We start from the raw sequence: 12,688 nt of genomic DNA on the forward strand, positions 1-12,688 counted from the left end.
ATGATGGTAATTCAGCATATGCCAGACTGTTAGTTGAAAGATGATGATGCTAATTCAGAATATGACAGACTGTTGGTTGAAAGATGATGATGCTAATTCAGTATATGCCAGACTGTTGGTTGAATGATGATGATGCTACTTCAGAATATGCCAGACTATTGGTTGAAAGTTGATGATGCTAATTCAGAATATGCCAGACTGTTTGTTGGTTGAGAGATAATGATGCTAATTCAGTACATGCCAGACTGTTGTTGGTTGAGAGATGTTGATGCTAATTCAGTATAAGCAAGACTATTGTTGGTTGGGAGATGATTATGTTAATTCAGTATATGCCAGACTGTTTGTTGGTAGAGAGATGATGATACTAATTCAGTATATGCCAGACTGTTATTGGTTGAACGAAGATGATGCTAATTCAGTAAATTCCAGATTGTTTGTTGGTTTAGAGATGATGATGCTTATTCAGTATATGCCCGACTATTTGTTGGTAATGGGATGATGATGGTAATTCAGTATATGCCAGACTGTTTGTTGGTTGAGAGATGAGGATGCTTATTCAGTATATGTCAGACTGTTTGTTGGTTGAAAGATGATGATGCTAATTCAGTATTTGCCACTGTTGGTTTAAAGATGATGATGCTTATTCAGTATATGCCAGTCTGTTCATTTGTTGAGACAAAATGATGGTAATTCAGTATATGCCAGACTGTTATTGGTTGAACGAAGATGATGCTAATTCAGTAAATTCCAGATTGTTTGTTGGTTTAGAGATGATGATGCTTATTCAGTATATGCCAGACTATTTGTTGGTAATGGGATGATGATGGTAATTCAGTATATGCCAGACTGTTTGTTGGTTGAGAGATGAGGATGCTTATTCAGTATATGTCAGACTGTTTGTTGGTTGAAAGATGATGATGCTAATTCAGTATTTGCCACTGTTGGTTTAAAGATGATGATGCTTATTCAGTATATGCCAGTCTGTTCATTTGTTGAGACAAAATGATGGTAATTCAGTATATGCCAGACTGTTTGTTGGTTGAGAGATGATGATGCTAATTCAGTATATGCCAGACAGTCTGTTGGCTGAAAATGAGGATGCTTTTTCAGTATATGCCAGACTGTTTGTTGGTTGAGAGATGATGATGCTTATTCAGTATATGCCAGACTGTTTGTTGAGACTTGAGGATGGTAGTTCAGTATATGCCAGACTGTTTGTTGGTTTAGAGATGATGATGCTAATTTAGTACATGCCAGACTGTTGTTGGTTGAGAGATGATGATGCTAATTCAGTATATGCCAGACTATTGTTGGTTGGGAGATGATTAAGTTAATTCAGTATATGCCAGACTATTGTTGGTTGGGAGATGATTATGTTAATTCAGTATATGCCACTATTGTTGGTTTGGAGATGATTAAGTTAATTCAGTATATGCCAGACTATTGTTGGTTGGGAGATGATTATGTTAATTCAGTATATGCCAGACTGTTTGTTGGTAGAGAGATGGTGATGCTAATTTAGTACATGCCAGACTGTTTTAGGTTGAACGAAAATAATGCTAATTCAGTAGATTCCAGACTGTTGTTGGTTTAGAGATGATGATGCTAATTCAGTATATGCCAGACTATTTGTTGGTAGAGGGATGATGATTGTAATTCAGTATATGCCAGACTGTTTGTTGGTTGAGAGATGAGGATGCTTATTCAGTATATGTCAGACTGTTTGTTGGTTGAAAGATGATGATGCTAATTCAGTATTTGCCACTGTTGGTTGAAAGATGATGATGCTTATTCAGTATATGTCAGTCTGTTCATTTGTTGAAACAAAATGATGGTTATTCAGTATATGGCAGACTGTTTGTTGGTTGAGAGATGATGATGGTAATTCAGTATATGCCAGACTGTTTGTTGGGTTTAGACATGATGATGGTAATTCAGTATATGCCAGACAGTCTGTTGGCTGAGAGATGATGATGCTTTTTCAGTATATGCCAGACTGTTTGTTGGTTAATAGATGAAGATGCTTATTCAGTATATGCCAGACTGTTGTTGGTTGAACGAAGATGATGCTTATTCAGTAAATGCCAGACTGTTTGTTGGTTGAGAGATGATGATGCTAATTCAGTATATGCCAGACTGTTGTTGGTTGAACGAAGATGATGCTTATTCAGTAAATGCCAGACTGTTTGTTGGCTGAGAGATGATGATGCTAATTCAGTATATGCCAGACTGTTTGTTGGTAGAGAGATTATGATGGTTATTCAGTATATGCCAGACTGTTGGTTGAAAGATGATGATGCTAGTTCAGAATATGCCAGACTGTTTGTTGGTTGAGAGATGATGATGCTAATTCAGTACATGTCAGACTGTTGTTTGGTTGAGAGATGATGATGCTAATTCAGTTTATGCCAGACTATTGTTGGTTGGGAGATGATTATGTTAATTCAGTATATGCCAGACTATTTGTTGGTAGAGAGATGATGATGGTAATTCAGTATATGCCAGACTGTTTGTTGGTAGAGGGATGATGATGGTAATTCAGTATATGCCAGACTGTTTGTTGGTTGAGAGATGAGGATGCTTATTCAGTATATGTCAGACTGTTTGTTGGTTGAAAGATGATGATGCTAATTCAGAATTTGCCACTGTTGGTTGAAAGACGAAGATGCTTATTCAGTATATGCCAGTCTGTTCATTTGTTTAAACAAAATGATGGTAATTCAGTATATGGCAGACTGTTTGTTGGTTGAGAGATGATAATGGTAATTCAGTATATGCCAGACTGTTTGATGGTTGAGACATGATAATGGTAATTCAGTATATGCCAGACTGTTTGTTGGTTGAGACATGATGATGGTTATTCAGTATATGCCAGACAGTCTGTTGGCTGAGAGATGAGGATGCTTTTTCAGTATATGCCAGACTGTTTGTTGGTTGAGAGATGGTGATGCTTATTCAGTATATGCCAGACTGTTGTTGGTTGAACGAAGATGATGCTTATTCAGTAAGATGCTGATTTAATTAACTCTAAAACTGTCAGTTGGTTGAGACATTAGAGGCAGATTAGGTCTTCATCAGACTGTCTGTCAGTTGAGAGATGTTAATGCTAATTCAGTATATGCCAGACTATTTGTTGGTTGAGAGATTATGATGCTAATTCAGTAAATGCCAGACTGTTTGTTGGTAGGGAGATTATGATGGTAATTCAGTATATCCCAGACTGTTGGTTGAAAGATGATGATGCTAATTCAGAATATGCCAGACTGTTTGTTGGTTGAGAGATGATGATGCTAATTCAGTACATGCCAGACTGTTGTTGGTTGAGAGATGATGATGCTAATTCAGTATATGCCAAACTATTGTTGGTTGGGAGATGATTATGTTAATTCAGTATATGTCAGACTGTTTGTTGGTAGAGAGATGGTGATGCTAATTCATTACATACCAGACTGTTTTTGGTTGAACGAAGATAATGCTAATTCAGTAAATTCCAGACTGTTTGTTGGTTTAGAGATGATGATGCTTATTCAGTATATGCCAGACTATTTGTTGGTAAAGGGATGATGATTGTAATTCAGTATATGCCAGACTGTTTGTTGGTTGAGAGATGAGGATGCTTATTCAGTATATGTCAGACTGTTTGCTGGTTGAAAGATGATGATGCTAATTCAGTATTTGCCACTGTGGGTTGAAAGATGATGATGCTTATTCAGTATATGCCAGTCTGTTCATTTGTTGAAACAAAATGATGGTAATTCAGTATATTGTAGACTGTTTGTTAGTTGAGAGATGATGATGGTAATTCAGTATATGCCAGACTGTTTTTTGGTTGAGACATGATGATGGTAATTCAGTAAATGCCAGACTGTTTGTTGGCTGAGAGATGATGATGCTAATTCAGTATATGCCAGACTGTTTGTTGGTAGAGAGATTATGATGGTTATGCAGTATATGCCAGACTGTTGGTTGAAAGATGATGATGCTAATTCAGAATATGCCAGACTGTTTGATGATTGAGAGATGATGATGCTAATTCAGTACATGCCAGACTGTTGTTGGTTGAGAGATGATGATGCTAATTCAGTTTATGCCAGACTATTGTTGGTTGGGAGATGATTATGCTAATTGAGTATATGCCAGACTATTTGTTGGTAGAGAGATGATGATGCTAATTCAGTATATGCCAGACTGTTTGTTGGTAGAGGGAAGATGATGGTAATTCAGTATATGCCAGACTGTTTGTTGGTTGAGAGATGAGGATGCTTATTCAGTATATGTCAGACTGTTTGTTGGTTGAAAGATGATGATGCTAATTCAGAATTTGCCACTGTTGGTTGAAAGATGAAGATGCTTATTCAGTATATGCCAGTCTGTTCATTTGTTGAAACAAAATGATGGTAATTCAGTATATGGCAGACTGTTTGTAGGTAGAGAGATGATAATGGTAATTCAGTATATGCCAGACTGTTTGTTGGTTGAGACATGATAATGGTAATTCAGTATATGCCAGACAGTCCGTTGGCTGAGAGATGATGATGCTTTTTCAGTATATGCCAGACTGTTTGTTGGTTGAGAGATGATGATGCTTTTTCAGTATATGCCAGACTGTTGTTGGTTGAACGAAGATGATGCTTATTCAGTAAGATGCTGATTTAATTAACTCTAAAACTGCCAGTTGGTTGAGACATTAGAGGCAGATTAGGTCTTCATCAGACTGTCTGTCAGTTGAGAGACGAGGAGCTGATTCAGTTTTACCAGGCTGTCTGTTGGTGGAGAGATGATGATGCTGATTCAGTTAACATAAGACTGTCTGTTGGTGGAGAGATGAAATACTGGCTGTTGGTAGAGAGATAATAGACTATCTGTTGGTGACAAGATGATGATGCTGATTCAGTTAACATAAGACTGGCTGTTGGTGGAAAGATGATGATACAGATTCAGTTAACATAAGACTGTCTGTTGGTGGAGAGATGATGATGCAGATTCAGTTAACATAAGACTGGCTGTAGGTGGAGAGATGATGATGCAGATTCAGTTATGACATAAGACTGGCTGTTGGTGGAGAGGTGATGATGCAGATTCGGTTAACATAAGACTGCCTGTCATGAAGAAAGATGTTATCTGGAGGCATAGATGTTGGTGACAAAACTTTATCCTGTGTAACTGTCTGTGTGAAGACAAATTGGAATTACATGAAGAAAGACATTATCTGGAGGCATACAGGTTGGTGACAAAACTTTATCCTGTGCGACTGTCTGTGTGATAACAAATTGATATAACATGAAGAAAGACATTGCTTGCTGAACACTTGCTGGAGGTTTACCTGTTGTTGGTAACAAAAACATCCTGTTTGACTGTGTGCTGTAACAGCAAATTCAGCAAATTTTCAATTTATTGGCATAACTTGAGAACAACGAATGTGATGCCACTCAAATTTAAACCTGGTCTGTGTTAGGTGGTAATAAGCAATGTCTCACAAGTTTCTCTATATTTGATTAAGACCATTTTTATATGGCTGCACAAATAGGTGGCTGTAAAATGGTATTGCAATGTTGAATGAATCTCTATGAAACTGTTCTTCTCTATTCTTCCTTAATATCAAGTTCATTTCTAGAAGAAAAAGAAACACATACAAATTAATATATATATTCATATCCACTTCCTAACTAACTTAAGAATTTTAAGGATTATGGTGACTTGAATAACACCGATATCACTCAGATTACAATTCTACCTTGACAGGTAAGTTTGTATTTAGCCTATAAAATACTTATTTAGCCTTGAGAATTGAAAGGTCAGTTTATCCCATTCATACAATAGAAGTTTACCTATGAGGGTCTGAATGGGGTTTACAGAATAGAGAATAAATGTAATAGCAACAAAAAATAGAGAATAGAGAAAATGAACAACAAAATAAAGAATAGAAATAATGTGGTGCAAAAGTATAAAGAATAAATAAGCAAAATAAAAAGGAAACTTAGGTAACTGTAATGCAATACCGATAATATAATGATCAATGTGCATAATTGATAAATAATCTTGTAACAGAAAGACTATATAGTAAAATCATTTTCATGAGATTTTGCTTTACAGAATGAGAGTTATTTTTAAGGCTATTAAAAGAAAAAATGCCCTAAAAATTTAAAGAATACAGATATTAAAAAACCCATGCAGGTCCTCATGTCATTTACATTGTCAAAATATAGGACACATCTAGTCAAACTGGTTTTAAATTAGACATCTTGTCAAACTGGTTTTGTATAACTGACTGTTTCTTGCCCTAGATGTCTATTTCACAGTGACCTTATGTGTTTGTGCTAAGAGTACATTGTACTGTCAAATTCATTGATTTTCTGTTGGGACATGACCTACATTGTAAACATGCAAAATAGTGGCTTGAGATTTCAACTAATATTAGTATAATAAATTAAAATTTGGAATATTATATCTTGGTTGATGATGGTTTTTTTTGGGACCAAGATGTTTTCTTCATTCTTGTTCACATTATGATTATTTTAACCTTCAACATTGTTCAATGCACATTTAAAGATAGAAAAAATTTCAGCTCTCATTTAAAATATTTTGCAACTTAATAATAATCTGTCAGATTTGGTGTAAACAAAAAACAAAACCCTGCAAGCATAGTCTATTTCTATAACAGTCAAGCAGATAGTTTTTTTTATATCTGAAAAAAAAACTACCATGTAAAGAAATATGCAATTAAAAGGTCTAAAATAGCCCCTAAAATTCAACATTAACAGATTTTTAACAATTAAATCAAGATGCACAAAGTTTTAAGTATTGGTCAGAATATAGGGTTCTTCTGTACTTTAACAATATCACAATAACAATAAAGTGACCTTAATTTTGGACAAGGTAAATGGCATGAAGCCAAATTTATCCACCTCTATTGTATGAATGGGAAACTGACCTTTCAATTCTCAAGGCTAAATAAGTATTTTATAGGCTAAATACAAACTTACCTGTCAAGGTAGAATTGTAATCTGAGTGGTACCGGCGTTATTCAAGTCACCATAAGTGTGGAATCTGCTTACAAATTCATGCATGCATATATCACATAGCAAATAAAACACATACATGTATTTGCTTCTCTTGGACTTGCAAGTTGAGAAAAAGAACGAAAAAATTGTTGAAAAACTGGAAATCCCCCCCCCCCTTTTTTTTAAATAAATATAACCCCAAAACTTGGAATCCAAAATTAATCTAAAAAAAAAAGGCTCATGTCAATAGATGTACACAATTCACTCAAATTGGTCAAAGGTATACCATAATATGTCCCCTTAACAGGCTTATAAAAAATAAGTGCAAAATATCAATCGAGAAACCCAATGTCAAAGAAATTGCAGAAATGATGTCTTTCAAAAATAAAAATTTCTCCTAAATCCCAATCTTTTGCGCCAATATACTTTCGCACCCTACACGTTCGCACCCTTCATGTTTGCGCCCGATTTGTATTTGTAGAAGATTTTAAGTGATTTGTGGTAAAGAAATCCCTGACTTAATAATTTACCAGTACTTTTGCGTAGGATGCATACCGTTCCTGAACAGGTCATGACTGGCAAATATGATTGTTTCCCCCAGCTACTTACATATTTGATCCATTTTAGTCCTTTCTCTATTTTTCTCTTCCTTTCCTTTTTCTCATTCATAATTTTAACTTTAACTTTATTCCAGTCAAATTTTATTGATTGGTGGCTTGACAAAAACTTCTGAATATCCACTTTGCCTGAAAACATTTGCATAATTTTTGTCATATAAAATTACTGGTTATTGGCAATTGAGTAATGTTATAATAGCTTTAGGTAAGTGTTGTGCATCTGTTAATTTGGTTTACAATTTTAATCGTTATTTTTCTTCCATAAAAGCATATATTTTATTAAACTCATGAGAAGTTTCCAAAATATCTCAGAGTATCGACTCTTGTTATACTGTCCCATAAAGACTCTTTGAATAATTCCATTATAGAAGGCGCATGACCTTAATAAGTTAATCTGAAAATTCTCTGTGAACTTTCAAAGATCTGGATTAAAAACAAAGATTGTACCAGTAATATGTAAATTAGTTCCAATGTCTAGAAAATAGGAGTCAAGAGCTTGCAAGCACTGACTGGTAAAGATTGCTTCAATTCAATTTATCAGTGAGAAGTAAAATTAATGTCACATTGGTTGTACTTGATTAATCAACAATTCTAGACAATGCAAAGGAAGGCAACTCCAATTTTTAAAGATAGCTTTAACAATGATATAGTTTATTTTTCTAGAGCAGATAATGGATTCCTGTACCTTGCAAAAGTTATGTAATTTTCTTGAAAGTGTAACATCATTTTGTGCCTTGAATATCTGAGCATATATTACATTTATAAATTTCTGGAAATGTTCATGGACAGGGTGTATAGAATGTTATGATAAATGCACTATATTTTGTGTATCAAAGAGGTAGTGATAAGTCTTGGAAGATTTAGATATCAAGTCAGTCACATAAGGTTTTGATTGCATTTTAAGCAATGTTTGCCTAAAAATTGTTCAAACAATTCTAAAATGGCAGTAGCAAAACTTCAATATGTGTGCAATCATTCTGTGTATTGTCATCAATCTTGATTGAAAATTATATAGGAATTTTGATAAAAAATAACTTAAAGTTCCCATGTCTGAAAAAAGATAATAAAAATCTCCCACAATTCCATAATAGCACCCAATAGGAAATGCACAACTTCAACATGTGTGAAATCTCTCAGTAAAGAATCTGGGTGGAAAACTGTTGAAGCAGTTAAATAAGGTATCCACTTTCCTGGTCACTTTAATAATCATTGTTGAAATTTGTTAGTACATTGTAATATCTCAAATCAAGATCTTTTAATGATCTAGGGGTTGTTGCATGAAGTATGACATTGTGAATATTATTGAAATATGACATACCAGGATATGGCTTTTCACACTTTTCAGTGATGTAATCTTTAAAATACTCCTGTACACATATTGTTTCTTCATCACTCCATCTTGAGTACTGACGTGCTAAAAAAATTAGAATGCATTTATTTTTTCAATAGAAAAGCAGGGATTTGCTCAAATATCATATTTCATTAGCACTCATTAGATTTATTAATCACTAGCACACATTCTATATTTCCTTCTTTGGTCACTCAGGACTATTAAAATATCGTTTTACTCAAAAAATCTTGCAGGTAGACATATATAAATAGATAGAAACTTGTGAATTAATTAAGACTTGAAGTTATTTATAATTTGTAACACAAAACAATTACATATGTTCCTTAAATAAGTGTTATTACTAATTCTTTCAAAGATGTATAAAATAACTTATTCAAGTAATAATTTGTCATTATTTTTAAAGTAACCCTTAATCTTTATTCTCCTCTTAAATCTAATAAATTCTTCATTTTATGATACAAAATGCTGTAAAAATTCATGAAAACTACAATAAGTCCATGCTTCTATTGATATTTAAAATAACTCTATTAAAACAAAAATTACTTATATAAGTAACTAAAAAAAATTACTTGTTTAAGTAATGCCCCTGACTGAATATAGAATATTTAACACTTTTTATATGAATATTGTGCAGCAAACAATATTTCAATTGGGGTCATTATTCATGTTACACTTACTGTTAGTTTTAAGTATGCAACCCCTTTGTTATTAAAACATTCATAAGTGAATAAATTTATATCAAGTATAAGAAATGAGTCAAAATACTAATACCTTTTATAAAAAAATGCATTTTCATATAAAAAAGTTAGATGAAAAATTCCTATAAACATAAATGTTTCCACAGAGAACTTACCTTTTGAGAATCCACTATTACCAACTTTGACGTTATCTTCATCACTTTCTACTTCCTCAACAAATTTTCTTTTAACTGTAGGTATCTTTAAAATATTTAATTGGCACTTTTAAAATTTTGTCTAGAATCAACCCTTTTAGTCCTTAAACTTTGGAGTGAAAACATAACAAGTGAAACTGCGAGCTACTGCTCACTGATGATACCCCAACCACAAGTTGACAATATATATAATAGTGTAAAATATGCAAGTGTTAGGTAAACAGGAAGTTCTTGAGTGATGAATCTGAAAAAGCATCACAGGGTATATAGATGACTTACATAAACCCTGAAACCAAATTTCAGAAATCCTTGTATTGTAGTTCTTGAAAAAAAAACATGTACCAATTTTGTGTCAATAATGATTCATATGATTACTATATGGTTTCCTCTTGCTACTAAGTATTAGGGCATAAAAATTGGGATGAAAACACACACAAAAAATGAGCAGCTGGCTAAAATATTTTTTTGGAAGCCCTGTTTCATAGTATTAATACACCTGCTGTAAACGCTTGAGATACATCATTAACTGAGCATAACTGGCACATAATTGGTGGTGACATGCGTGTAAGAGAGTAATGTTAGTTCAAAACTTCATGGATTTATCTAAATAAAGGCAACAGCAGTATACCGCTGTTTCGAAATTCATAAATCGATAGAGAAAAAACTTTGCAGAAAGGATGGCAAAGACTACATACAATAAATTCAACGCTTGATCCATGTAACGAAAAATTACACATAAATTCAGGAGAAGTGGTAAAATTGTAATCAGAATCAATGTTGAACATTATATTAAATTGAAGCTGATCCATTCTCATTTGTGTATATATCAAAATACTAATATGATGTCCTAATGTCCCCTTGTAAACAAAGCTAATTAGAACAAAATATGCCTTATGCATGCATGCACACAAACTGACTGTTTACTTTCTCGTTATTTCCCTTCTTTTCCAAGTAAATTATATATCTTTCAACTGCTTACATGAAAGGATAATAAATATTGTTATTAAATGACATGAGCAAATCAGCCCTAATACAGATAAATGCCTGTGCAATACTGATGACGTTCCACTGCCTTTATAAATCAAGAGTTCATATTGTTTTTTTGAACAAGGCCAATACTGAAAAAAACCTGCATTGGCCCATGACTTAATACTTGGGGTTCACTTTCAGTTTCAATTGTCTTATGTCTAACTTAACTTAAAGACTTATATTTATACATAAACACATTTTGTAATGTACTTCATAACTTTGAATCATAGAATAACAAGAATGTGTCCCAAGAACACAGATGCCATACTCGCACTAACATTTTCTATGTTCAGGAGAGTGTGAAATTGGGATAAAAACTTTAATTTGGCATTCAAATTAGAAAGATCATATCATAGGGAACATGTGTACTTAGTTTCAAGTTGATTGGACTTCAAATTCATCAAAAACTACCTTGACTTAAAACTTTAACCTGAAGCGGGACGAACAAACAGACAGACGAACGAACAGAGGAACGAACAAATGAACAAACGAACAGACAGAGGAAAGGACCCACAGACCAGAAATCATAATGCCCCTCTACTATCGTAAGTGGGGCATAAAAAGTTTGGAAGTCTTAAAATGGAAATATTTCTCAGCCTTTTCAAGTACGACTTACAATTTTTGACATACTTTCATTTCCGTTTATAACTCACCATAATACACAGACTATCAAAGAGCATGAAAAGCTAAATTGTCTGATTTATTCTTCTTTGCTACTTAAAGGGGCTACGAGATATATAAAAAAATTTAAGTATGACATTTTGTTTGTTCAATCATTAAAGGGGCACTAGCTGTCAAATTCATGGTCACCGATTTGATTAAAATTCTCATATTTGATTTATAACAATATAAAACATTTATCCAAACTATCAAAAGTCTAAAATAAAACAATTTACAGAGCATGGGATAGATAATATATAGGTTCGTTTCGTGTGTATTTTAGTTCAGACGCCATCTAATTAACTATCCATTTGACCTCAGATGACCATAGAAGCGATGTAAACATAAATAAAGATATGAATAGATTAAACCAACACGTGCAATTGGATTTTTATAGGTCTGTTTGATTTAATTTTATAGATTAAAAATAGATGTTTTTCATTGTTTTTAACCATATAAGAATGATTTTATGTGCATCGAATTAGTAATAAAATGATTTACCGTAGTTTCACTTTCATTGTTGACATTCTTTTTCTTTAAATAACCAATACACGTACAATACATGCGTTGTCAATCTCTAGCTAGGGGTTAAATTGAAGTTCACATGAATACGGATTTAAAGAGGTCGACTCATTCACTTGAAAGTGAATTACAAATAATCAGTGTTTCTTAGCGTAATTTGACAAAATTGAACCTTTTTGGCTGCAAAAAGCGAATTGTTATTTCACTGTTTCACTTTCATTATTGAGTGAACAGAAAAAAATCAAACTTTAGATTTTTTATATATCTCGTAGCTAGTGCCCCTTTAATGAAAGGGAAATAGGGAAATAATAATTTGCTTTTATTAGCTAAAATGGTTCCTTTTGTCAAATTAAGCTAATAAACATTGATAATACTTGCAAGTGAATAATTTGACCTCATTAAATTCATATTCATGTGAACTCCAATTTAACCCCGTAGAAAGTGATAGAATAGCGCATGCATTGTCCATGTACGGTTATTTAAAGGAAAAGAATGTCAACATTGAAAGTGAAAAAAAAGGTAAATAATTTGATTAACTGAATCGATCCAAAAAAAATCATTCTTATAAAGGTAAAAGCGACCATAAACACACATTTTTAATCATTAATACAAAATT

General features: G+C 33.2%; 1 long non-coding RNA gene across 1 annotated transcript; it reads right to left on the bottom strand.

Moving 5' to 3' along the window:
- Positions 1 to 4,875: 4,875 nt before the first annotated feature.
- Positions 4,876 to 9,926, bottom strand: LOC139505521 (uncharacterized). The gene is made up of 4 exons (XR_011659765.1): positions 9,823 to 9,926; positions 8,937 to 9,032; positions 7,611 to 7,747; positions 4,876 to 5,610 (listed from the first exon to the last, which is right to left on the bottom strand). It is a non-coding gene; the product is annotated as an uncharacterized lncRNA (long non-coding RNA).
- Between the last annotated feature and the right edge of the window lie 2,762 nt (positions 9,927 to 12,688).

This window comes from Mytilus edulis, unplaced genomic scaffold (assembly GCF_963676685.1).
Source record: "Mytilus edulis unplaced genomic scaffold, xbMytEdul2.2 SCAFFOLD_375, whole genome shotgun sequence".
Lineage (NCBI taxonomy): Eukaryota > Metazoa > Mollusca > Bivalvia > Mytilida > Mytilidae > Mytilus > Mytilus edulis.